Source organism: Phascolarctos cinereus, unplaced genomic scaffold (genome assembly GCF_003287225.1).
Source record: "Phascolarctos cinereus isolate Bilbo 61053 unplaced genomic scaffold, phaCin_HiC Scaffold_2;HRSCAF=192, whole genome shotgun sequence".
Taxonomy (NCBI): domain Eukaryota; kingdom Metazoa; phylum Chordata; class Mammalia; order Diprotodontia; family Phascolarctidae; genus Phascolarctos; species Phascolarctos cinereus.
The window spans coordinates 31,460,356-31,487,010 of record NW_027555625.1 but is presented as its reverse complement, the minus strand read 5'-3'; positions in this window follow the sequence as shown (position 1 = coordinate 31,487,010).

The window sequence follows — 26,655 nt, the reverse complement described above, 5'->3', positions numbered from 1 at the left end:
AGGGCCCTCAACACCCCATACACTCCTATCAATGAAATTGTTCAGCATCATAAACTGCTATGATTTTATCACTGAAATGACATTAAAGAAGATGTATCACCATCTGCATTGCTGTTGAACCCTAAGGATCATGGAAGATTTCCATTTAACTTGAAGCTGAAATCTTCCATATATGTTGGCTCTCACATTAAAATTTCATCTCCTTGAGAGCAGGGACTACCTTACTTTTCTATTTTCATCCTCAGCAATTAACACAGTGCTTTGAATACAGCTGGCATTTGATAAATACTGTATTCATCATCATCATTGAGAAAATAAAAGTATAATTCAATGTTCAAGAACCCAGCTTCAACTTCAAGCTTTAGATCTCCTAATCTGGAATTGAGCCTTTATCATTGGTTCATTAGGAGGAGAGTGGTCTAAATGAGAGATACATTACTAAACCCGATAAGATCACCAACTTAATTACAGAGAGGGGACTTGTAGATTGCCTACCTTGGCATTTTAATGACTTCAGGGAAAGCCAGTCTCTAACTCCATTCCTTTTCCAAAGCTATTAATAATCTGCTATGGGACTGAATGGCCAGGGTGTCTACTAAGTGTGCCAGTAAGTAAATGAGTGAAATGCCCCCACTGTCTCAACAATGAAATGGAATGGCCTCACCAGCCTGCTCTTTGCCAAAACTCATTCTTTGTCGCATTTGTCCTCCCATTTTAATATGGGAGCGGCAAACTTGAAACTCAGCTGTGCTTGAGAAGCAGAGAGGCTGGCTGACCCTCCCATGATACTTACTTTAATAAGATCACCTGAACTCACTGGATGTGGTGGAACTCCCAAACCGTCAAACCCTGCATAGCATCTGGGCCTGTATTAATCTTTCTTTAACCCCTTAGGTCATTCCATCACTTTTAGGCTATAGCTATGTTTTTTTTTTCCTTTTCACTTCCTAACCAACATAGTACAATAGTTAAACCAATTATTAAACATTTTCTGAGTTGGTAACTATTGGAATTTCACTGATACCTAATTAATCTATCAATAGGGCTTTCAAAGTGACCCAAAGCTAATGCCATTTTGGGGGAAAACATTTATATGTGGAAAGAAGCATGTAATATCCTGAAAATCCTTGGATTTGGAGTCAGAAGGCATTGGCTTCATATCCTGTCTTTACCACTTCCTAACTGTACTACTGGGAGTAAGGCACTTAATCTATCTGATTCTTATTCTCTTCATTTATAGAACAAGGAAGTTGGACTAGACCTCTAAAAGCCTTTCCATTTATAAATACTACATTCCTAAAGCACATAATCTCTTGTGACCTTGGTTTCTGTATTTTAACAAAATGAAAGAGTTGAATGAAATGGGCTCTAAGGTATGGCCCATTCTAATTTTGGAGCATTTATTCTTTAGCCTCTGCTTTCACAAGTTTTGTAGACTTTCTACAATGCTGACTTTCTCCCGACTGCATCATAGTTTCATAGGATTCTGGCCTTAGGATTGGAGGAGACCTCAGGACTCATTAAGTCCAACCCAATCATTTTTGATGTGAAACCTGAGGCACAGAGAAGTGGAGCTACTTTCTCAAGGTCACACAACTAAGAGGTATCTCAGGCACGAATTGAATGCAGGGTTCCTTGTATTATCCCTGTAAATCATGCAGTTGCTTACTATTTGCAGAAAATTGGGACAGTCTGTCTTGCCAGACAATATTGTATTTATGTTCTTTTAATTATTCTTGATTCCCTGATAACTGACTCATCGAAACACCACATGCCCTTTTTGTTTTTGGGTCACCCAGCTGATATTGACTCTTTGTTACAATATGTATTTTTTTTTAAAAGCTGAGTAAAATACAAAAAAAAATGAATTAAAAACCCAAAGTAGATGTTGTAAAAATAATTATGGCCAAGCTTGGTCCTCAAAAGAAATGTGGGAAGGCGGCATCCTAACTTTTCTTCAGACCTGGAAGACTATGGGTGTGGAGCACAGCATATAGTGCAGGATTTTTGTGTTGGTTAGTTTTATTGACTTGATTTTTGTTTGTTTTTGTTTTGTTACCTGTTATAAGGGATAGGTCTGTGAAAGAAAGGGGAATCATTAGGGAATGTGAGTGACGTAAAAATAAAATACATTTTTTTTAATCTAGGAAAAAATAGCAATGGTAAAGGCAGGTTGGTGTTCTAATGGGTCCTAGTGTTGAACTTAAAGTCAGGAAAATTAGGCATCAGATCCTAGCATAGACGCTTACTAGCTATGTGACCCTGGGCAAGTCAATGATTCTAAACCTCAGTGTCCTCATCTATAAAATGGAGATAATCATCACATCTGTTTCACGGTAGTGAGGATCAAATGAGCTAATGTATTTTAAGTGCTTTGCAAAGTGCTATGTAAGTGATAGTTATTATTATTATTATTATTGTTATTATTATTATTAGTAGTAGTAGTGGTAGTAATGAAGGGGTGGGTATCCCATGATCAAGTGACCTGCACATTATGTCCCAGGTCATTATATGGTATTAGAACACAGAGACGGATGCCACAATTTCCTTAAAAGTATTGATCTTCATTATGAGTTCATTTTAGCTAATGGAAAGGAAGGCAAAGGCCTTACCTTGAAAGACCTTAGGTGCCAAAGGGTAAAAAGAAAACAAAAGAAAGCAAAACAAAAGAAAGAAACACACAATTAGAAGCTTGGGGTGGTGGTGGAAATATTTCCAGTGTTATGTCTGTAGAATGGTATCACCAGGCCTTACTTGGGAATTTTCAGGCCATAAAATGAAGATGTGGGGAGGTGGGGCAACAATGAGTATAAGGGAGACATTGGATTCAATCACTCAAGTTGGCTTACACTGCTTTCACTTGTCATGGTTTATTTTGTTCACATCCATGGCAGGGCTTACATTATGGTGGCAAAGGCTGTAGGCTTTAGGGGAGGGGTGGGTTTTCCTAAAGAGCGTCTGACTGATTTTCTATCTCAGATATTGGCATCATGGAGATGCCAGGGACTGGCTGCTATAAGAACATTGGGTCTGGAAATGGAAGATTCCAGCAAGGAGAAGATTTGTTGCTAGACCTTAGGGGATAGAAACTGTTATCCAGAAGGACAATAGGCTTATGGATCTCAGAGAGGTTTCCTCCACCCCAAATCAGAAGTCTTTTTGACTTCTACTATCAATGAAGAGTTGACTTTTCAGAAAATTATAGCTTTTTTATCTGCAATTCAGTCATTGCTGTGGTTTCCTGGAATTTTTTCAAATATCTTAGCAACTGCTTCATAGCACCATACTTTTCACAAACAGAGTGGTGTGGAGGGTAAGAGGTGAGGCAGACAACTGATCAACCAAAAATTCTGATCCAAGGACAATGGTCATTTAACTTTCTCTCAATTTTGCTTCACAATTTGCCATCATGGTCTTTTATGAATCTCTGGGACTTCCCATCAATAATGACCTCATTAGTCTGTTTCTAGGGAAATAATAGGTTCCATAGAGCTGTTATGAGAAGGACAATGGGAAGTAATGGGAAGAAACATGGATTCAGAGGCAGAGGACCTGGGTGAGATTCCCAAATTTGCTCCTTAATGCTGGTATGACCTTAAATAAATCATTCCACTTCTCATGACTGAGTTTCTTCTAGAAAATAAAGGGATTAAAATCAATCTGTAAATTCCCTTCCAATTTAAATCTGTTTTCATCTTGATGCATTACCAATACTTTTGGAACAATAATAAGCAAAACCTGAACAAAGTATACGGAGACTTTCCTTCCACTAAAGGGCTAGATGTTCCCTTGAAGGTAAAAGGGAATAGTCATAGTAACATTCCCCCCCCCCCGAGACATACTAAACCAGAGAACATTCAGATACTTCTAGCTAATGCAAAGGAAGTAGAAAGTAGAGGGATATAGGTTGGGTTTCATTAAGTTATTCATTGATCTAAACTAAGAAAAAAATAATTATTGAATGCAATATTTCAAGTAACTTTTTTATGGGCTGACGACAGAGACAGAGTGCACAGTGGAAAGAGAATTGGTCCATAAGTTGGGAAGACCAATTCAAATCTTGAATGACACATACTGGGTATGTGACCTTAGGCAAATCACTTTTAGTCTCAGTGATCTCGGCTACTCTCTAAAATCTTCTAAGTTTTAAGGAAAGTATAAATCTGCTTTGGCAAAAGAAGTTTGCTCATCCCATTGTTCCCTATGTCAATTAAATCACAGGTCCAGTCCCTTTCCCTATCCTTACAGGCCTATTATGTGTAAGGCATTGGTCTATATTCTTCAAACACACAGATGCAAAACAATGCACTCCCTGATCTGAGGGAGAGTACATTAGACCTGACTACTAAGATATTTACACAGGTAAAGTTGAATCTGATAGGGACAAAGGATGTATTTAACTCAAACTAATGAAAAAAAAATTACAGAATTGGATATTTCTATCTCTGGCTTTAACAACCTAGAGACCATATGTCAAAGAGGGTACCCAAGATAACATTTAGTAGCATGGCCACAAAACTGTTTATGCATGAAGCCCAGTTTTTTGTCTTAGTTACATGACTTATCTGATGAAAAACCCTATTCATGGCAAATATACCCAGGGTGGGGGTAGGGAGCAAGGGTTGTCATCCTAAGTTGTCATTAACTACTAGATCCCCTATTAGCACTTTTTTCTTCTGACTGCCAGGGTTCCTATACTCTAGAGAGTGTTTTTTTTTTTTTTTAAGTACGTGGCTTCCATAGATCTTTTGCCCATCTTTCTATGAAAGTACAAGAATGTGAAAATATGTTTATCTATGTCAACAAGCAATACATCATTAGAAAGACTCAGTATCTCAGGGAAACATACAGCACAACTTTCTGATCCACAATTAGCAGGGCATATGATGTATGGAGGAGCCCAGACTCAGGAGCTCCAACCATCTTAAGCCTAGTATGCCCTAGAAGCCTCACTTACCCCTTCTGCCTTTACCCTGTTCTCATTGAGATTCTCTTTCCAAGGTTTACAACTAGGCCATGTAATTCTTTCAAAAGACAATTTAACTATTATGCATTCTCCTTTTCCTCCTAGAATTGTCTTATTACCAGGGCCAGTCTAGTCTTTTGCTGTTCTTTGTGTTATCCTGCTCCATTCTTATCATCATCATCATCATCACCATCATCATCACCACCACTATTATCATTAGTGGTAATAACATTTATCTAGAACTTTATGATTTGCAAAACATTCTTCCATACATTATTCTATGGATTCACAGAGAAATCCTGTGAAAGAGGCACCTACATGATTCTCCATTTTAGAGATGAAGAAACTGAGGTTCAAGAGATTAGATTGTTTTTTTTTTTCTTCCTATTATGCACAGACACTATTCTGGCTGCCATATATTCTGCAGATTTTTCCAATTTTAGTTTGTAAGCATTTATTTTGTTTCTCATTTCTGCTCCCAGAGATTAGTCAGCTAATATCAATAATGTTGCCAAAATTATTAAAATATTCACTGTTAAATGACATATCCAGCAATCCACTGAGCAGTCGACTTTTAAAAGAGGACTATCCATTTGAGTAAGCGCACAACACGGGGGAATCACCAATTTCTCTTTTGAAAGAAGACAGAAGACACAAATAAAACTTTCTTTTCCACCTTTGAAAATCCTCATTTTCCATAGAATTACTTCTCAGATATAAATGTTGGAGTATCCAATATTTGAATTATCAATGGCACATTTAAGTTATATTTCTCTGCCCTTTCTTCTAGAAACCTCACCCATCTCTCCAGTTACTACTGATCAGCAATCTCTGAGATTCAATTCTTTCAGTTTCAAATCCACTGAATGTCTCCCAGTAGCACAGGAGATGCTAATTTCTATAATTTCACATAAAGAATCTCAACATATTAGATATAATTTAAGCCTGGATTTTCCAATATAGTACACACGCAAAAGAGTGATTGGGATAGACGTTGTGCTATAGGGGAAAGAGGACTACTTTTGACACCTAATGACATATACTTTGCAGGTTTCCTTTGATAGAATCTAGCTGTGTGATACTGGACAAGTTATTGAATTTCTCTTGGACTTGTTTTTCCCAACCATTTATTTCAATGGCCTTGAAGGTGGCTGAGACAGATGCTGTGGAGTGCTTAGGGCTGGATCAAATATCAAAGACACTAAGGTCATGTACTATATTCCAGGCCATTGCCAGTCATCCTGACTTCTGTCTTGCCACTGGACTTTGCTGACTATGGCAGAGAGAATGAGGCTGACAGCTTTGTGCAGCTCTGCCTGACTTAAATCCAATTCATGCCCAAGTCAAGACATCCCCCATGACATCATTGGTTCTCTTCAGAAATGGAAGACAAACAGCAGCAGCAGCAACAACAGCAACAACAACAAAGGACATCCCAAATATATGAATAATCTTCCTCACTGCTCTTAGTAACAAATATCGTATAAGCCAAACACCATTGAAATGGCAGTTATAATTAAACATCTTACAAATCTTACAAATTAGCCTTTACAAGTCTTTACAGTCTTACAAATTACACATGTTACAAATCAGGCAGCAGATTTGGGACATGAAGAGCACAGGATCATGGAGGTTGTGTTGTCTATTTAATAATAGCTAGTATTTATAGAAGGGGAAGCTAGGTGGTGCAATGGATAGAGTGTCAGGCCTAGAGTCAGGAAGACTCAGCTTCCTTAGTTCAAATCTGGCCTGAGACACTGACTAGCTGTTTGAATCTGGCCAAGTCACTGAACCCTGTTTGTCTCAGCTTCCTCATCTGTAAAATGAGCTGGGGAAGAAAATGGCAAATCACTCCAATATCTTTGCCCAGAAGACCTCAAATGGAGTTATAAAGAATCCGACATGACTGAAACAACTAAACAGCACCGAAGTATTTACAGAGAACTTTAATTTTTGCCAGATACTTTGTACACATTTCATTTGCTCTTCACAACAACCATATAAGGTGGTTATCATTATTCTTATTTTTCATGAGGCAACTGAGACAGCTAATGATTAAATAACATACCCCAGTAGTTAGTGACTGAAGGAGGATTCCAGCACACTTACCCACTGCACAACTTGGACATTTGTCGGCAGTTTGAGTTCTTATTCCTATGAAACCAAGCCTAATGGTAAGGTCTTAGTTTGTGCAGTGATACTGATTTTCCAGTTTATAAGAATGTCATTTTTCTCTACTGGAAAATGCTAACAATGTTAGGCCTTCTCAACATCCCACACAGCATAACTTCAAGGCCAATTGGATTTTCTAAGCTTCTTCCATTCTCATTCCCTGCTGGCCCCATTCCCAGCACGTCTCCATGCTGTGATCCAGAGATTTGTTTCAGTTTTTGAGTTCCTTTGAAGTACTTGCTCTGGGGCCTTCTAAGCACTCTGGGGAACTCTGGATTTAGATCCACCTAAAATTCAGCACACTTAATTCCCTCAAGATTGAATCAAAATGGGCACTCTTTACAAGTGAACTGCATGTTATTCACACTCCTTCTTTACTCTTCTTTCCCTCAGGAATGACATACTCAAGATGAAGCATGTTTAATTAGGATTTTGGGGTTACAAAGTGCTTTCCTCACAACACCACAGTGAAGCAGATGACTGAAATTTGATATTTTTATTGTAAAGATGAGGAAACTGAGAATCTGAAGGTGGGCAGGCAAGGTGGTATAGGAGAAAAGGTGGGAGATTTGGAGCCACAATGCCTGGATTTAAAATGACCCTCTTCCACTTGCTACCTGTATGAGCATGGACAAATCATTCAAGTTGCTTGGCATTGGTTTCCTCATAAGTAAATTGAATAGTCTGAATTAGGAGGTAATTTTCATCTCTAAATTCTTTGACCATATGACCTCAGGTTTCTTGGCTCCAAATTCTGTTTTCTTTCGGTGCTATACTGTATCACCTCTTTTTAGTGGACATTGAACTCTTTGTTTCTGGTTTATAAATCATATTGACCTTTTCATGGTATTTTTTGAAAAAGAAGATACCCTGGACAACATCCAAAGTCAGTCAGGCAACTAGCATTTGTTAACCTCCTACTGTGTTCCAGTCGTTATGCTCCACCTAGTGAAGGGGAAACTACAGCTTTGCAACTGACTGCTTCCAGACTTGAAGAAGAGGACATGTGGGCTTAATTGCATCAGGGAACTTATGCAGCACTTCAAATTACTCAGAGTTATCCCCAAAGAGGAAAAATGGATTTTGATAAAACTGTTTTCCTGAGGATGCTCTATGATGGCAAATCAGGGAACATTACAGTTTTTCAAGAGACAATATTGTAGGTGCTATTCCACTCACTTTCCTGGCAATGGATCAATAGGGAGATGCATGGGGAATAAAGACATTCTTGGCTAGTATAAATAAGTTATAACATAGTGGTCATGAGGCGTTTCATGTGAATAATGGCCCAAGATACTTAATTCAGGAAAGTTATGATTGGAAAAAGTGGTGGAAGCATTCATTTAGCAAGAATAAGGAAGAACAGATGGATAGCTTTGATATTCCATAGGTGCTCATGGAATGTTACTTTGTTTTTAAATAAAGGAATGTACTCATTGGGCAGATTTTCTTTGGAAGAATCATGGGAGCACATGGACAGAAATCACAAAGGAGTAGTGGGGATAGATGGGCTGAAGAGCTCCATTGAAATATATGTATGCATGCTTATACATGCACATATATATACACGGTTTATGCATATATTGCAAATGTCTGCTTTTCATATACATCTAGACATAAATATATTCATACATGTATGCATAAATAAATACATATATACCTGCATATATAGATATATATGGAAATATACCAAAATTGTTCAAGTCTATATCCAAAGTCTTTATCTCAAAGTCCCAAATCTATATCCAAACTTGGATATAGACATAGGAAATTCAGGTAAGGAAACTCCCACTACCAATATGGTTCAGTCTCTGCAACTTAGTGGCTTAGAGACATTCACAGAGCATGGAGAAGAAAACTTACCCAGAATCACATGGCTAGTATGTGAAAGGCAGGAATCAAATACAAGTCTTCCTAATTTTTAGTCCATTTCTGTATTAATTATATTTGCATAGTCATGCAAACAAACATACTTGCATGCACTCATTCATGCATATTTCCATGCAATGTATGTGTATATATAACACATACACATATATGTATATATGTATGCATGTGCATGCATAATTTTCATTGTTACTAGAAGAAATATAATGTTTTTTAGGTCTGAGTAAAGAAAACAACCTTTCAGTTTTAGTTTCCAATCATTTTGGATCCTTATTTCATTATCAGAGCTATTAATCAATACCTATTATCTGTCTCTGGACCCTATCTCTATTACATTTATATTATTATTATTATTATTATTATTATTATTATTATAATTATATTGCATTATATATTAATACATTATATAATATCCCTACTACAGTTTCATCCCTTGTAACAAATTTAGCTACTTGATTTTTGATTTCTGCTCTATCTAGAGGAACTCATTGCTCTTGGCTTCCTACATGAATCACTATTGAACATTGTTTTGAGCACTTTTTGCTGATTTTCCATGGCCAAGCTTTTATCTGATAACAGGAAGTATCCAGACAGTTTGTTTTGTCCCTCGTAGTGTTTATTTTCATTCTAAAATTTTTTTTCTCATTCTATAAACATGTGAAGGGAATCCTAGCTTCATTCACCACAGTTAGAAAAATCAAGGCCATTTGCATGTACAAATATAAACACATATCTAGGTACATGCTAAAAACACAGATATCATCTGAGCTTCTTATATGCAAACTACTAAGGCCTGAGATTTGGGGAGGGGAAGGTAGTGGGTAGTAGGGGAAAAACTATAACTCCCAGATGCTTGTTTCATCTTTGACCTTTGCTATTTCTTACATCTGGGAAGCATAGAGCAAATGTTAACAGAAACTACAAGGTAACTGCATAGTACAGTTGATAGCAAGGAGACGGTCAAAGGAAGAACAGTGAGCATCGGGTAAGTCATGTTGCAAAAAGCAAGGAAAAAGTATGACAGGCAACATTTCTGTGGATCTTGTTTGACTTTAAGTTTTGTCCTTGGCTTTTTTAAACCTCCCTAAATTTGTAGATTCTGTAAACTACATGCTACCCCAAACAAACAAAAATATGTTATGTGGACTATGAGTCTGAATACCTAGATTCCAATGCCAACTCAGTCATCAGCTTGTTCTGTGATCTTGAGCAAGTCAGCCTCCATTTATATGACTCAGTTTTCTCATCTGTAAAATTAATGACAGTAAAAGGACATCATCCCTAACAAAATTAAAAATAAACACAAACAAATATTAGGTGCATGCCTCCTGTGTAATGTGTATAAATCCAACAGATTGCCTCCAAATTCTAGTTTACTTTGGCTCTCAATATCCTGAAAATTATGGCTCAAGACATACCCACTTCAACTCTTGTAATGACAGAGAAAGCATGTCTATATAAAAGAAAGATACAAAATAAATATGAAATAATACTGTGGGGAAAGGAGAGGAATAGAAATAACTAATACAGAATATGACTTTAACTGAATATTGGAGGAAATCAGGGATTTCAAGGAGCAACTGATTGAGTACATTGGATGAATGAGAGTGAGAGTTTGAGGATAATATTGAAATTGTTAACCTAATTAAATAGAATGATAGTGACCTCAACCATAATAGGGAAATTAAAAGAGGAATAAATTCAAGGGGAAAGATAAGTTTTATTTTAGATATGTTGCCTTTGATATGTCTATAGAAGGTCACATTTTAAATATCCAGTAGATAATTGGAAAAGAGCAATAGACCTCAGATAGTTTTGGATTTATAATCTTCATAGAGGTGATAATTAAAGCTAGTACACCTAATGAGGTGACCAAATGAAAGATAGGAGAGAGAAAAGAGAAGGGAGTCCATCAATTATGGGTATGAAATTGTTGACCACTCTACCCTTCAGGTCACTTTTTCTTCTCTGAATTTTAATGATACTTCTTTTTCATGATGAAGACCTAGAAAAAACCACATCATGAAAAAAAAAATACCATGAAAAAGAAGTATTATGAAAATTCAGAGAAGGGAAGTGGCCTGGAGGGTAGAGTGGTCAACAAGGTCAACTGCTGCAGACAGCAAGAAACCTGCGAAGTTAAAAAAAAAAAAAGACCATTAGATTTGATTTGGCAATTCAAAGATTGATAGCATTGGACAGAACATTTCCATCAGAATTGAAGTTGAAACCAGATCACAAAGCTTGGAAAAGCTTGTGACAAAATCAGAAATAGAAGCATGAGTGTAGACAATATTTTTCATGATATTTGTTTGAGAAAAAGGAGATACATAGGGCAAGCATTACCAGAGATCTAGTGAAGGTGCTTTAAGAACAGGAGACTTGCTTGTGTTTTAGGTAACAGATAAGGAACCAAACAATAAGGCTAGATAGAATTTGAGAGAAATACATACACACATATATACATACATACACACATATACATACATGCATACATATATATGTACATGCATAGATACATACACACATATTGTATATAACATATACACACATATATAGACAGAGACAAACAGAGGGAGAAAGAGAAAGGCAGAGAGGATGGTACTGAGGGCAATCTGGCAGAGATTGTTGCTCGTCCTTCATTCTCAAAAAGGACCAATGACATCAGGAGGGTAATGTCCTGACTTGTTGGTGAATTGGATTTAAATGAGGTAAAGTGCAGTCATCAGTCTCACTTGGCAGAGAAGATGGAAAGGGAAGAGTTGAATGGCTCCTTGAGAGAGTTTAACATTGTTGAGAAGACTACCTCTTTTTTAGAGACTGTTGTCATTGTTCAGTCGTTTTCAGTGTTGTCCAACTCTTCAATATGCCTTTTGGATTTCTCTTGGCAAAGATACTGTAGTGGTTTGCCATTTCCTTCTCCAGCTTATTTTACAGATGAACAAACTGAGGCAGCAAACAGGGATCAGTGACTTGCTCAGGGTCACACAGCTAGTAAGTGTCTGAGGCCAGATTTGAATACAGGAAGATGAGTCTTCCTGACTCCAGGCCTGACATTCTATCCACTGCACCACTTAGATGCCTGGAGACTATAATAAAGAAGAAATATTTAGAGATGAAGTGAGGGGGATGAAGATGAAGAGAGAAGAGTGAATTACTAGCAAATAATATGGATTTACTTGTTTAATTATAAATTGAGAGCTTCAGGTGAGAGGATGACAAGAGGGGGTATTCTGGGAGATTTGAGGAGAGAAGATTTGGAGTTACTGCTGTAACGAATAGGATAGAATAGTAATTGGCAAGAAATTGCCTGACTCTCCAAATGCTACTATCTTCCTTATGACTTTGCCTTCGGTTCTCATTGAATATATTCCACATGTATGTACTTTGGTACATATTTTGGCTCTCAGATCATATGTTCCTTGAGGACAAGAGTTATTTGATACCCTTTATGCACCCAGAACTTAGTTTCTGGCACATAGTCAATGCTTAATAAATGCTTGATTGGTGACTTATAGTGAGAGTCCAGTTGATGTTAGATAACATAAATTTGCATAGAACCAAACTAATTCAGCTTCATGCTTTCCTTCAGCTCCATTTAGATATATGAGCATAGGAGCAGAGGAGGCATATGATGGGAGTATTCCAGAGTTGGAATATGGCAAGGCATGATTGTCAATGGAGCATGGGAGTAAGAGATTCAAGAGTAGAGGAGAATATAGAGTGAGGTCATTCTGACACCCTGAAAGGCAGTCATCATCTCTTATCTCTATGTCTCCCAGAGAGCTGACACAGAGCCAAGTAAAACACAAGATCTGAATAAATGCTTGTTGAATTGAATTTGTTGATTTATAGCACTTCTTCTTTAACTTAAAGTTCAAGCCAATCCTCATACCAAAGAAAAGTAAGTAGCTTCTTGTATTTTACAAGTTAGATCTTGTGTTCTCCAATGTCTTCAAATTCAAATTGGAGTGATCCAGACTCCAACATCCTTGAAAGAATTCCCTTGTAATGCTATAGAGTCCTTTACCAATGACCACCCATTTCAACACAACAAAAACAAACAAACAAAAAAAACTACAAAATGTGTGAAGTAAGGTAAAGAAACCTTTGGCCAATTGTATTTTGTAATGGGAGTTCATTTCTCTAATATTGTTCTAAGCTCAATTCCAACCCATTTTTGCTGCTCACCTTTCCCCAATGTTCTCAAGGAGTGTCCCTATCCCTGAGCCTCTTTGCCAAGCTTTCTTTTGCTGTTAGTATGAGCTGTAAAACATTTGGAGGTGCATAAATTCAAAGAATAGTGCTTTTATTGCTGCTGCATTCAAGGGCTTGTCAGCATTTCCTATATTTTCAAGAGGTTTATAACGGACTATAAAAATCCACTCTGAGCTGCAAGCTGGCATCCCCAGTCCCCTCACTGGCAAATTGTTCAATGCAATATTGACTTTAAATCAGCCTGGCAGCTGAGAAGGTGTGAAAGGAACAAAGAAAGCATGTTGCCATGGTGGGAGAGGCAGCAAGTTCCTTGTTTCTGATGTTCCATGTACATTTTCACCAATTTCTGTTGGGTTGAGGTGGTTACTAAGATACCACCTCATATGGCTGTCCCTGGATTGAGGATATCTGGTCCTCTTCTCTCATGCTACCTTGGAAACAAGAAATTAAACTAGCAGACACTTAAGGCACATGAATCTGAAATGCTTATGTAGTCCTGATTTAAGACCGCATCAGTCATGTGGAATGGAACATACAAAGAAATAGAAAGTTTTCTTAAAAATGGTTGTAAGTATGCTGTGCATGGGACAAATAAGATACATTCAAGACTTGCCCTACTAAGCATCTTAACCTATTGTGTTGAAGGACAATTTCATTTAATTTACAGGTGGCTGTGGAGTCCCTCTCCAATATCCCTGAGAAGTAGTTAGTCATTTTGAAAGCCTTTGTTAGGCAGAAATGTGTGTACCATCTGTTAAGGTCTCCTAACATTACTTTGAATATACTTTGTGGCTATCTTGAAAAAAAATACACACATACATACATATGTATATATATGTATATATGCATGTATATATGTATGTATATATGTATATATGCATGTATATATGTATATATATACACAGACACACACAGACACACACACACACAGATGTATGCATATGTATATGTGTCTTTCCTGATTGAATGTGAGCTCATTTTGAGTAGTGCTTTAAACAAAATTGTTTTTTTATACCTACTATGAAGCACAGAGCCCAGTATCAAGTAAGCACTTAATGTCTGGAATATTTGGTTGCCTTGTAAGGTAGCACCTTCTTTTCTCAGAAAATTCTTCCAACAGAGTGGTTCTTTCAAAACAATAAAAAATTTTGAATGAAGTTTCTTGTTTACTTATTAAAAAATATGCCTTTTTTTCTGGCTTATGCTGAATAACATATGACTAGTGCTTTGCTTCTTCATAGCCTTTCAATGACAAAATCCATTCCAGGCTTCCAAGTATAAGCGTCTCAATAGTATTTTTATTTGAACATATCCAGGGTTCTATGGTAAAAAATGAATAGTAGTAATGTAATGACTAGCTTTTTTAACAATCGTAATATTTTCCCTTGATGGGCAGATAACAATGTGTTGAACTCATGTATGAAAAAGTGTGGTACCATGGACAGGTCCCTGGCTTTTTTTTTTTTTAGAGAACCTGGATTTACATACTACCTTTGGCAGTTTTTGTCTATATAGCTTTAGCTAGGTCATCTTATCCCCTTTTATTTCTTCACCTATAAAATGAGGAGTTGGGACTAGATAACTCTGATGTGTCTTCTGGCTTTACATTTATGGTTCAATGACTGATTTACTATTCAGAATCATTATTAGGATATCAGTAAGTCTTTCATAACCAACTTAGTAAGGAGTCTGCTGAGAGTATCTCCTTTTATTGGGGGAGGGATTACTGATTCATTAGTATGTAGATCATGCCAATCATAATTTCTACCACTGGGTCCCTCTTCTAATATAGTAAGACTACTAATATAGATGCACTATAATTAACTTAAAAAGGATACATGAACTGAATATAAAGCTATGTCATTCTATATACATATATATGCCTAATTTGCATATATGAATATGTGTATATATAGATATATTTAATACTTAGCCAATGTCTAATCTATATAAATATATAATAGATATACATGTATGTGCATATTTAGAAGTACACACACGCACAATTTATACACATACATGCACGTATACATGTGTCTATGCATATATGCACACATACATACAAAATATGCATATATGTACATGTGTGTGTGGTTTGTGTATGTGTATGCTTATAAATATGCACGCACACACACAGATTATATATATATAGATATATATATAGGTATATATATATATATCTATATATATATCTATATATATATATATTTGAATAGATGTAGATACATAATCAAGTATATTTGACAATTAAGGGAAGAATTTTTAACCAAACAAGAAAAAAAGCACATACTCAAAAGAGAACATAAACAATTTTGATTACACAAAATTTAAAAGCTTTGGCAGGAACAAAATCAATGGAGCTCAGATGAAAAGGAATTAACTTGATTGGAAAAATACTTCTACATTTTAGCATCAAATATCTCTGATAAGGCTGTAATATGCAATATATAGGCACATAAGAGAAAATTTCATTAGAAGCATTCCCCCCCCCAAAAAAAAAAGTGTTCTTTTCTAGGAATATCAAAAGGCAGTTCTTAAAAGAATAGCAGGTTATTAACAAATATATGAACAACTTTTCTTGTTTAATAACAAGAAACACAATTAAAACAAATTATGATATTCTGTCTCAGATGTAGTATACAAATAAACTTCTATTCATCCAAAGAATTTGACCAATCTTGTAGAAAGCCAGTTTGAATCATTTGTTTTTAAAAAGTGAATAAAGTGTCTTTGCCATATCAGTGGAGTCCAGAGACTCCACTGATAATCATATGCTTCTTGGAAGTGAAGGCATAAAGAAAAGTACCCAATATCAGAAAATCATAGAATAATTTGTGTGTGTGTGTGTGTGTGTGTGTGTGTTAGAAAAGAAATGAAAATAAAAATCACCATCAGTTGGGACATACTTAAATAAACGGTGGTACATGAATGGAATATAATATTAAGGTACAGAAAGAAATAATTAATAGGAATAGTTCTTAGAAGTATTTGGTTATTTGAACTCATCAAAACAAAATATATAATGCCAGCAATGTGAAGGAAGAACAAAAAAAAATGAAGCTGAACACGATGTAATTATAAAGACCAAATTATTCCAAAGAATAGTGGAGAGAACCTTCCTTCCTTTGTAGGACAAATTTATCATACCATTCTCTCACTTGTCTTCAATATTCCCCTCTCTGTTGGATCACAGTCTAGATGTCATCTTTGATTCCCCCAATCCAATCAGTTTTCCATTCCCATAGATTCCACTTTTACAATGTCTATTTCCTACACCCCTTCCCTCTGCTGATTCTTCCAAAGACATCTGGTTGCATAGTCAACAGAGCACTGGGCTGGAGTCAGGAAGATGTAAGTCCAAATTTGGACTCATATATTTAATAGCTATGACCCTTAGCAAATCACTTAACCTCTGTTTGCTTCAGTTTCCTTGTTTGAAAAATGTGGGGTAATAAAAGCCTTGTAGGGCTGTTGTGAGAATCAAATGAGATAATATTTATAAAAATCCTTATTATAGTACCTGGTACATTGTATTGCTATAGAAGTATTTATCCACTTACCTCTCCCTGTCCGCCACTACCAGTTTGTTACTAGCTTTAATTATCTCAGACCTGCATGCAAAAGCCTGATGGCTGGTCTTCTTGCATGAAATATTTTCTTACCAACTACCAGGCAGCTGTCAAATTTATCTTTTTAAACTACAGGTCCGACTATATCAGCCTTACTTACCCCATTCCCCACTTTTAATCAACTTCAGTAACTCCCTCTTGCCTCCAGGATCAAATATGATGTATTATTTATGGTTTTTAAACCCATTCATTACCTCACTCTTTCTTACCTGTCCAGTCGTCTTCTTAAAAATAAAATTCTTAAAAATATTCATAGGAGCTCTTTTTGTGGTGGCAAAGAATTGGAAATTGAGAGGATGCCCATCAGTTGGGGAATGGCTGAGCAAGTTGTGGTATATGAATGTAATGGAATACTATTGTGCTATAAGAAGTGATGAACAGACTTATATGGTCTGATGCTGAGTGGAGTGAGCAGAACCAAGAGGACTTTGGTGCACAATAACAGCCACGTTATGCTATGACTAATATTGTTAAACTGAACCCTTCTTAGCATTACGAGGATCTAAGACATCTCCAGAGGCCTCGAGATGGAAAATGCTGTCCATATCCAAAGAAAGAACTATGGAAGGCAAATTGCTATCACTTATTTTTAACTTCTGTTGAGTTTTGTGTACTCTTTCTAATGGTTCCTCCTATTGGTTTTAATTTTTACTTACAACTTCACTAATGTGAAAATATGTTTAATAGGAATGTAAATGTAAAGTCTATATCAGATTGTGCGTTGTCTTGGGGAGAGTGGTGGGGGGAGAAAGGGAGAGAAAGGGGGAGAAAAATTTTCAACTCAAAAGCATATGGAAGTGATTGTTAATAAATCAAAATAAATTAATAAAATTAAAAAAAATTCTTACTATCTTCCCTGTTCTCTACAATTCAGTGTATACTGGATGCTGAGAGGCTTGTACTGAATCCCTTGCTTTTCCTCTCCTAGGATGCTCCATCTCTGGACTTCATGCATTTTTACTGGAAGTCTTCCATGCCTGGAATTCTCCCCACTCTCATCTTTGACTCTTCTCTTCTTGGCTTACTTCAAGTCTTAGCTGAAGAGCCACCACTCATATTCTTTTCACCTTGGAACATCTTTCTGGTCTTGGGGCCTTCTTCAGTTGGTGAGTTTCTCCTGTAACTTTCATTTTGAGCAAAGATCTAGGCCAGCCATCTTTAACTCCTTTCTCATCCACTGACTCATCCAATTTTACTATTTCCCAGATGTCTTCTCACCCTGGAAGATTTCTCTGCTCCTACATGCCTTCCTTTTGGTTAATTCCTCTTGAAATCTCCAGTACAAAGATGACTCCAAGGCAGTCATCCTTTATTAGTCTCCATTTCTGACTCTCCAGTCTTTCCCATCATACCCTTCTAAATAACTCCTCTTCTTTTTACTCCTTTTTATTTATTCTCTTTCTCCCTTAGAATGTGAGTTCCTTGGGGGAAGAAACTCTCTTTCTTTTTCCTTGCATTTGTATTCCCAGAACTTAGTAGAGCACCTGGCACATAGGAAGTATTTAATAAATTATTTGTATATTCATTCATTCATTCATTCATTCATTCATTCATTCATTCATTGACAATTGGGGTAAAATGACTTGCCCAGGGTCACACAGCTAGTAAGTGTCAAGTAGTTAGTCTAAGGCCGGATTTGAACTCAGGTCCTCCTGAATTCAAGGCCGCTGTTCTGTCCACTACACCACTTAGCTGCCCCCAAAATAAATGCTTTACATATATTTTCTCATTTGTTACTCACAATAAACCTTTGAGGGAGGTGCTATTGACATCTTTTTTGGGGGGGCAGGCAATTGGGGTTAAGTGACTTGCCCAGGGTCACACAGCTAATAAGTGTCAAGTGTCTGGTCTGAGGCCAGATTTGAACTCAGGTCCTCTTGTCTTTATTAAGAAGCAGCTTGATAATGCTGTGGATAGAGTTCTGGACCTGGAGTCAGGAAAACTTGGATTCAGGCACCTAGGTCTACCAACCTGAGCAAGTTACTTAACTTCTCTTTGAATCAGTTTCTTCATTTGTAAAATGGGGATAATAATAATACCTACCTCCCAGGGTTGTTGTGAGGATCAAATAAGTTAATAAGTATAAAAGCACTTAACAAAATGCCTGGCATATAATAAGGGCTATATAAGTATTAGTTATCATTTTTTTTTACTGAATAACTGGCTGATTTCAGGGTCTTCAGTATAATAAATAATAGTATATCCAGAAAATCAAAGAAAAAAAAACCCATAAAATCCATTGTACACTTCACATGAATAGTTACAACTTCTATTCCTATTCATGAGTTTATCCGTTATGAGTTCATTATCTGTGATTCAATAATTCAATGATTCTGTAAATCTCTGTATCCAGTGGGAGTCAATATTTCTTCCACTATTCACCTTGGGTTATCCTCTTTTTTCCCCCTAAAAAGGAAAACAGTTTCCACAGAGCATCAGGAAAACCCTCTAAGCACTCAGATAACAGCCTATTCTTTTGCTGGGGAATATTGGTAAGAAGAGGAAAGAGTTTTAAGCTGGGGTGTTCTCTTTAGTGAATTGACACCTTCCTTGTTTCTTCAGCCTTTTAAGCTGCCATGTCAAAAATAAAAATAACCTGAGCTTCTTGGCATTAATTTTTAAGGGTTTATTTGGAGTATTATCAATATTTCATTAGAAAATTATTGACTTTCCCTTAAATATGTGATGAGGAAAGGTTGTGTGCTTTCTTAAAGCAGAGATTTATTGTATTTGAGGGCCAAAAATTTTTCCCTTCCTCCAAGGAATATATTTCCAAAATTAATAGTAACATTCAATATAATTCAGTGGGAAATATGACTTATTCTAGACAGAAAGTGTTATGTAAGGGAAGGAGAAATATTTTTGGATGGAGATAGTCTTGGTTCAAGCTTTGATCTTTAAAGGCTAGAGACCCCAGAGCAAGTCACTTAACCATGATGAACTTCATTTTCTGATTTGTAAAATGGACTAATAATTGAGTTACTGATTCCCTCCTTCCAGGGAGAAAATCAACTGAGTTAAGGTTTATAAAAACACATTGTTGCAATAAAGTGTTGGGTACTTAGAAAGGATTAATCATTACCTTCTCTCTCTCTCTCTCTCTCTCTCTCTCTCTCTCTCTCTCTCTCTCTCTCTCTCTCTCTCTGTGTGTGTGTGTGTGCATGTGAATTTGGATTAAGTGACTTGCCCAGAGTCACACAGCTAGTGAGTATTATGTTTCTGAGGCCAGATTTGAACTCAGGTCCTCCTGACTCAAGGGCTGGTGCTATATCTACTGAGCCACCTATCTGCCCCCTTTTTATTTTCTTAATTTTTTTAAAATTTTAGACAAATGCTAAATCTTAAATACATAAGAAAAGAAAAAGAATCATTATAAACTTAAAAATAAAATAAGAAAAAACATCATGAGTGCAGCAGAACATAGGAGAGGATTCAAAATATATAGCAATAACTTTTCATTTCAATAAAGCCTATGTATCAAATACTGTGCATTATGTTGAAACTTTGCCATCTTCTCTTTGCTTCCTTGTAGGTTTTCTTTTGCTCTCTACTGTATACCTTTTACTTCGTTCTTTTTCCCCCTCCCTTCCCCCTTTCCACCACCCCAAAGCTATGGTCGAGCATTGGATATGTTTATATATAGGTATATATATACATGAATACATATATACACATTCATAAATATATAAACATACTTTATCTAAGAGATTCTACTCCCAATCTTTGTTTTCGTTTATGTATATCTCTTTTTTCCTGTCTTTCCTAACTCCTCTACTTTACTTCTACCTCCCACCTTACCCTCCTATTACTTAACCTACTCCCACTCCAGCAATCCCTCCCTTAACCTTCCACTTCTAAATTTAAACTCCCTACTATACCCCCCCTTTAAACCTATTCGCATTCCCTGCCCTCTAAAGATCCCTCTTTTATCGTCTCCTCCTCCCTATCCCCTCAGAGCTTTATTTCTTTCTAAATTTAGAAGACTTTAAATTCTTCTAAATGTTTATGTATTTCCCCCTCTTAAACCCATTCTTGATGAGACTAGGTTTCCATAACTAATAGCTTCCCTTTTCTATCTAATTCCTCTGCATTGGTTCTTCTTGCACCTCATTTGGAAAAGATAATCACTCATTTAGCTGTACTTGAATGGTTTTACTTTTTGAAATCATACTCAGATCTGCCCCAATCTTCCTTATAAGTTACCTAATTGCTAATAACAATCTTAGACATGGGTTTTACATTTTTCATACATAAAAGGTAAACACTACTGTATCATCATTTAATTCTTTGTAATTGGTCATTGGTATATACCTTATATTTCTCTTGGCTCGCATATGTTAAATCTTCTATTGAGTTCAGAGTTTGTTTGTTTTTTGTTTGTTTTTTTATTTTGTTTTGTTTGGGTATTTTATTGCTGTTGTTGTTTTTGAACAAAGACCCAAAAATCTGACAATTTATCTAATGTCCATTTTTTTTTTCATTCAGAATTGTGCTTGAGACTTCTGCTGACGGGAGCCAAGATGGTGGAGTGAAAAGGTATTTGCTCTCACTCTCCCCTATCAACCTCTGAAAATCCAGAAAATATCACCCCAGGAATTCCTGGTATAAATAGCAGTAAGAGTAAAGGGAAGAAAAGGGAAAGGGATAATAAAAGGGGGAAGGGACTGAAGGAGGTGGTGGTCAAAAGCAAAACACTAGTGAAGGGGAGAAAGGAAAAAGGAGAAAGAAAAGCCTAAATAGGGGGAAAAAAGGATGGAGACAAAGACACAGATAGTAATCATAACTGTGAATGTGAATGGGATGAACTCTCCCACAAAACAGAAATGGATTGCAGAATGGATTAAAAACCATAATCCTACAATATGTTGTTTACAGGAAACACATTTGAAAAAGAGTGACACATACAGGGTAAAGGCAAAAGGTTGGAGCAGAATATATTATGCATAAGCTGAAGTAAAAAAAGCAGGAGAAGCAATACTGATCTCAGACAAAGCAAAAGCAAAAATAGATCTAATCAAAAGAGATAAGGAAGGAAACTACATCCTGCTAAAAGGCACCATAGACAATGAAGTAATATCATTACTAAATATATGCACCAAATGGTATAGCATCCAAATTCTTACAGGAGAAGTTCAGGGAGTTACAGGAAGAAATAGACAGCAAAACTATACTAGTGGGGGACCTGAACCTCCCCTCTCAGCACTAGATAAGTCTAACCACAAAATAAACAAGAAAGAAGTTAAGGAGGTGAATAGAACATTAGAAAAGTTAGGTATGATAGACCTCTGGAGAAAACTGAATGGGGATAGAAAGGAATATACTTTTTTCTCATCAGTACATGGCACATACACAAAAATTGACCATGTACTAGGGCATAAAAACCTCACAATCCAATGCAGAAAGGCAGAAACATTAAATGCATCCTTTTCAGATCATGGTGCAATAAAAATTATATGTAATAAAGGGCCATGGAAAGATAGACTAAAAAATAATTGGAAACTAAATTATCTAATTCTAAAAAATGATTGGGTCAAACAACAAATCATAGAAACAATCAATAATTTCATTCAAGAGAATGACAATAATGAGACAACATACCAAAACCTATGGGATGCAGCGAAAGCAGTTCTTAGGGGAAGTTTTATATCTCTAAATGCTTATATAAATAAAATAGAAAAAGAGGAGATTAATGAATTGGGCATACAGCTAAAAAAACTAGAAAAAGAACAAATTAAAAATCCTCAACTAAACACCAAATTAGAAATATTGAAAACCAAAGGAAAAATTAATAAAATTGAAATTAAGAAAACTATTGAACTAATAAATAATACTAAGAGCTGGTTTTATGAAAAAATCAATAAAATAGATAAGCCTTTGGTTAATTTAATTTAAAAAAAGAAAGAAGAAAACCAAATTACTAGTATCAAGAATGAAAAGGGCGAAGCTACCACTGAGGAAGAGGAAATTAGAATTGTGCTTAGCTTTGCTGGGTATAATACTTTCATCCAAAATCCCAGTTCTTTGCTTTTCAATATATAGTGTTCCAAGACCTGTTACCTTTTAGTGTCACCTCTGCCAGGTTCTCTGTGATTCTAATTGTGATTTTGCCATATGTAATTTTTTTTTCTTGTTGCTCATAATATTTTGTCTTTGATCTGTGGGTTTTCCTCAAAGGATCTCTTTCAGGTGTTGATCAGTGGACTTTTTTCTATTTTTACTCTGCCCTCCCGTTCTAATGCTTCTGGACAATTTTAATTATTTTTTTTGTATTATTGTATTAAGATTTTTTTTTATCAGAACTTTGAGGTAGTCCAATTATCCTTATGTTTTCTCTTTTTGATATGTTTTCTAGATCTGCTATTTTTTTCTTATGAGATATTTCACATTCTCTTCTATTTTTTCATTCTTTATATACATTTATTTTTTATTTCTTCATCTCTTATAGCTTCCCTGGCTTCCCTTTGCCCAATTATGATTTTGAAGGAGTCATTTTCTTCCTTAAGATTCTAGATCTCCTTTTTCAATTGGTTGATTTTCTTTCCATAATCTTCCTGTTTTTCTTGTATTTTCTAAAAGTTTTTCCTTAATCTCTCTCATTTGATTTTTAAAGTCTTCTTAAAAATTCCCCAATGAGTTCTTTTTAGACAGATAACCATTTGGCATTACTGTTTGGGGGTAGAAGAGGGTTTCTTTGCTTCAGTATCCTCCTCTGAAGATGAGCCTCAATCTTCTCTATTCCCATAGTAGCTCTCTATGGCTGGATTCTCTCTCCTTTGCCTGTGCATTTTATTTTCTAATAGTTTCATTTTTATAATCACCTCTAATCTTGGGGTATGGGGGATGGTGCCTCTGGCCTCTAATCCTCTTCAGTTCTCCCTTCTTACCTTGGTTTCAAGCCAAGACCTCCAGGCTGCTGTAAGTGCCCTTACCCAGTGGTATCCCACCCCACTGCTGCTGCACTCACTGGGCCTGTGCTGGTTCCTTCTTGCCCCCCACCACATCTCTGCAGCACAGCTGGGTCTGGTGTTCCCTGTCAGAAGAGGTTCCCTCCAGGTCAGATACCCAACTCCCCTCACTGTCCCAAGCGTAAAGTTTCCTGTGGCTGGGGCCAAGGCAGCCTCCCAAACCAGCTAAGCCCAGGACTTGCTGCTTGTTGTTTATGCAGCTTGCCTCTTGATGTTAAAGCGGACCCTAGTCTGGAGGTGTTTGCTCTTCACAGGGAGGAAATCTAGTCCAGTATTTTTCTTCAGACCTTCTCCAATTGTTCCCGGAGGACCCTTTTTCTGCCTTTACTCTTATTTGTTTTCATGACTCTGTGTTCACTCAGAGGCGCTATTTTATTTCTTTTGTGGAGAAAAATCTTGAGAGCTTGAAATTTTCTGAGCTACTCCACCATCTTCCCAGAATCCTCTCTCATTCTCTTTTGTTTAATTCACTCCACAACTGTTTATTATATGATCACGGTATTCAAGGCACTAGCTAGATTATTGTGAATACAGAACTGAAGATGGGAGGAATTCTTACCATCAAGAAGCTTGTTTTCCTATAGGGATCAACATATATGCAAGAAAGAATATATAAAGCAAATTCACATGAGGGAAGAGATCTTTAACAATCCAGAATGTCAGGAAATGCTTTTTATAGGAAATGATGCTTGAGATGAGCTAGGAAAGGAATTGAAGTGCTTGCTAAGTAGCAAATAAAATGAATCATCCCTTGCCCTTAGAGAACTTACCTTCTCTCTGAGTAAAAACACACATACCTGTAACCAGAAAGCATTGTTATATGTCAGATTTGTGAGGTGTAGGGAGATAAAATGGAACCAAAAGTAAGAGAAATTTTATTCCCTCTTCCCTCTGGATACAATGGGAATGGACTATTCTGTCCAGATCATTCCCACCAGTAGAAGGGGGTGGATGGTGAAGTGGAGGAGGATGAACTTGTTTAGGTCAGTGCCCTACTTAATTCGTTTCTCTTCCCCTTGAAGCCTGGATATTTGTCGGAGAGACAATTGTCTGAATCACTTGACTCTGGCTGCAACAATAGTTCATATTTAAAGCCCAGGGTAAAGAAAAGCCTTGAACCCAGTCCAAGTTTAATTGTGTGGAAGTTTATCCAGAATCATAATAAAATCATGACCATAAAGTTTTCTTCTCACCTTCTGCTTGTGGAGCTCTCAGTTCAGAATAAAACTCTTACTTTCTAGACAGGTTCTAATTCTCTGACCTACACTTAATCTTGTATATTCCAGGTAGTCAGTCACTTTTTCTCTATTTGTTCCCTCTCTCCCTCCCTTCCTCCTCCTCCTCCTCTTCCTCCTCCTCCTCTTGCTCCTCCTCCTCCTTCTTTCTTGTTGTTGTTGTTCTTCTCTTTTTGTTTTTCTTCTCTCCCTCTCTTTTCTCTTTCATGAATGTGCATCTATACACACACACACCCACTCATATATTATACACACATACATAGATATATACATACACATATACACACACACACAGACATTGTAAAACAGATATAATTGATTGAATATCTGTTTTCATATATGTGAAGGGAGAGTGCTTTTAAAGACAGATTAAATCAGAAGATTAAAGAGCAAAAAGAAGTTGGGTGACAATGCCTATTGTTTTCAGGTGAAGATTGAAGCAGAGGAGTGAGAAGTTGAAGCACTTTACCAGTTTTTTTTTCATTCAATCAATCATTCAATCAACATTATTAAATACTTACTAAGTGCCAGGTACCATGCACTCTCTTGGAAAAGAACACTTCTGTCACTTCTTACTAGGTGATCTACTAGATGAAAGTGGCATGACTCTATGTATCTACTTCTCCATTAAAAATCCCAATTTAGAGTACCCCTTCCTGGAAGCCAAGATGGCAGAGTAAGAAGTAAGTTACTCTTACTATTCTTCATTAAACTCTAAAAGCCCAGAAAATATTGCCCCAGGAAAAACCCTGGAACAGTTGAACCAGAAGAAAGAAGGGGTGCAGCAGTCCCTGTAGCCCAGGTAGCTTAATGTAATGGGAAAGGCCCCTCTTGCCCTGAGGGAAGGGAGCAGAACAAAATGGAATGAGTCCAAGCAACCTAGTGGAAAGCCCCACCTCAGCATACTTGGGGGAGATCCTGAACCCCAGGTGGTGGAACAGACAAACGCCAACACCAGGACCTCCGAGTGCCTCAGTACATACAGACAGGGGAACCAGTGGAAACCAGCTCAGAAAAATCACCATGCGCCTCAGTGTTCTACAGCAGTCAAGTCTCCCAGTGCCTCAACAAAACTCTGGGAAGTTCTTCAAGGGGGAAAGTCCCAGGTGGAGAAACATCCCCCATCTGAAAGGAATTGGAGAAAGCAAAAGGAAGGAAAGGAAAGGCCAGAGTGAGCAGGCAATCTCCAGGGGCCAGACTACCCAATTTTACCCCTAGAGTTCCAGTGTTCCTGATTCCAGCCCAATACCATTTAACCTGCCAGAACCCTACAGCCTCCAGCTGCCAGCACTTGAACCTCCAGCACGTAAAGCCAGTGACCAGGCCCCAGTCTCCCAGCACAAGAAACTTGGGTCACTGCCCCCTGCTCCCCATCAGTAGACTCAATTTTTCTTAAAGGCCAAGAAATAAGCAAACACCATGAACAAAAAGCAACATACCATAGATAATTATTATGCGGACAGTGAAGATCAAGGCAGAAATTCTGAAGAGGACAACATTGTCAACAAACCCACATCTAGAAACTCAAAAGGGAATATGAAATGGTCTGAAGCCTAAAAAGCCTTCTTGGAAGAGCTCATGAA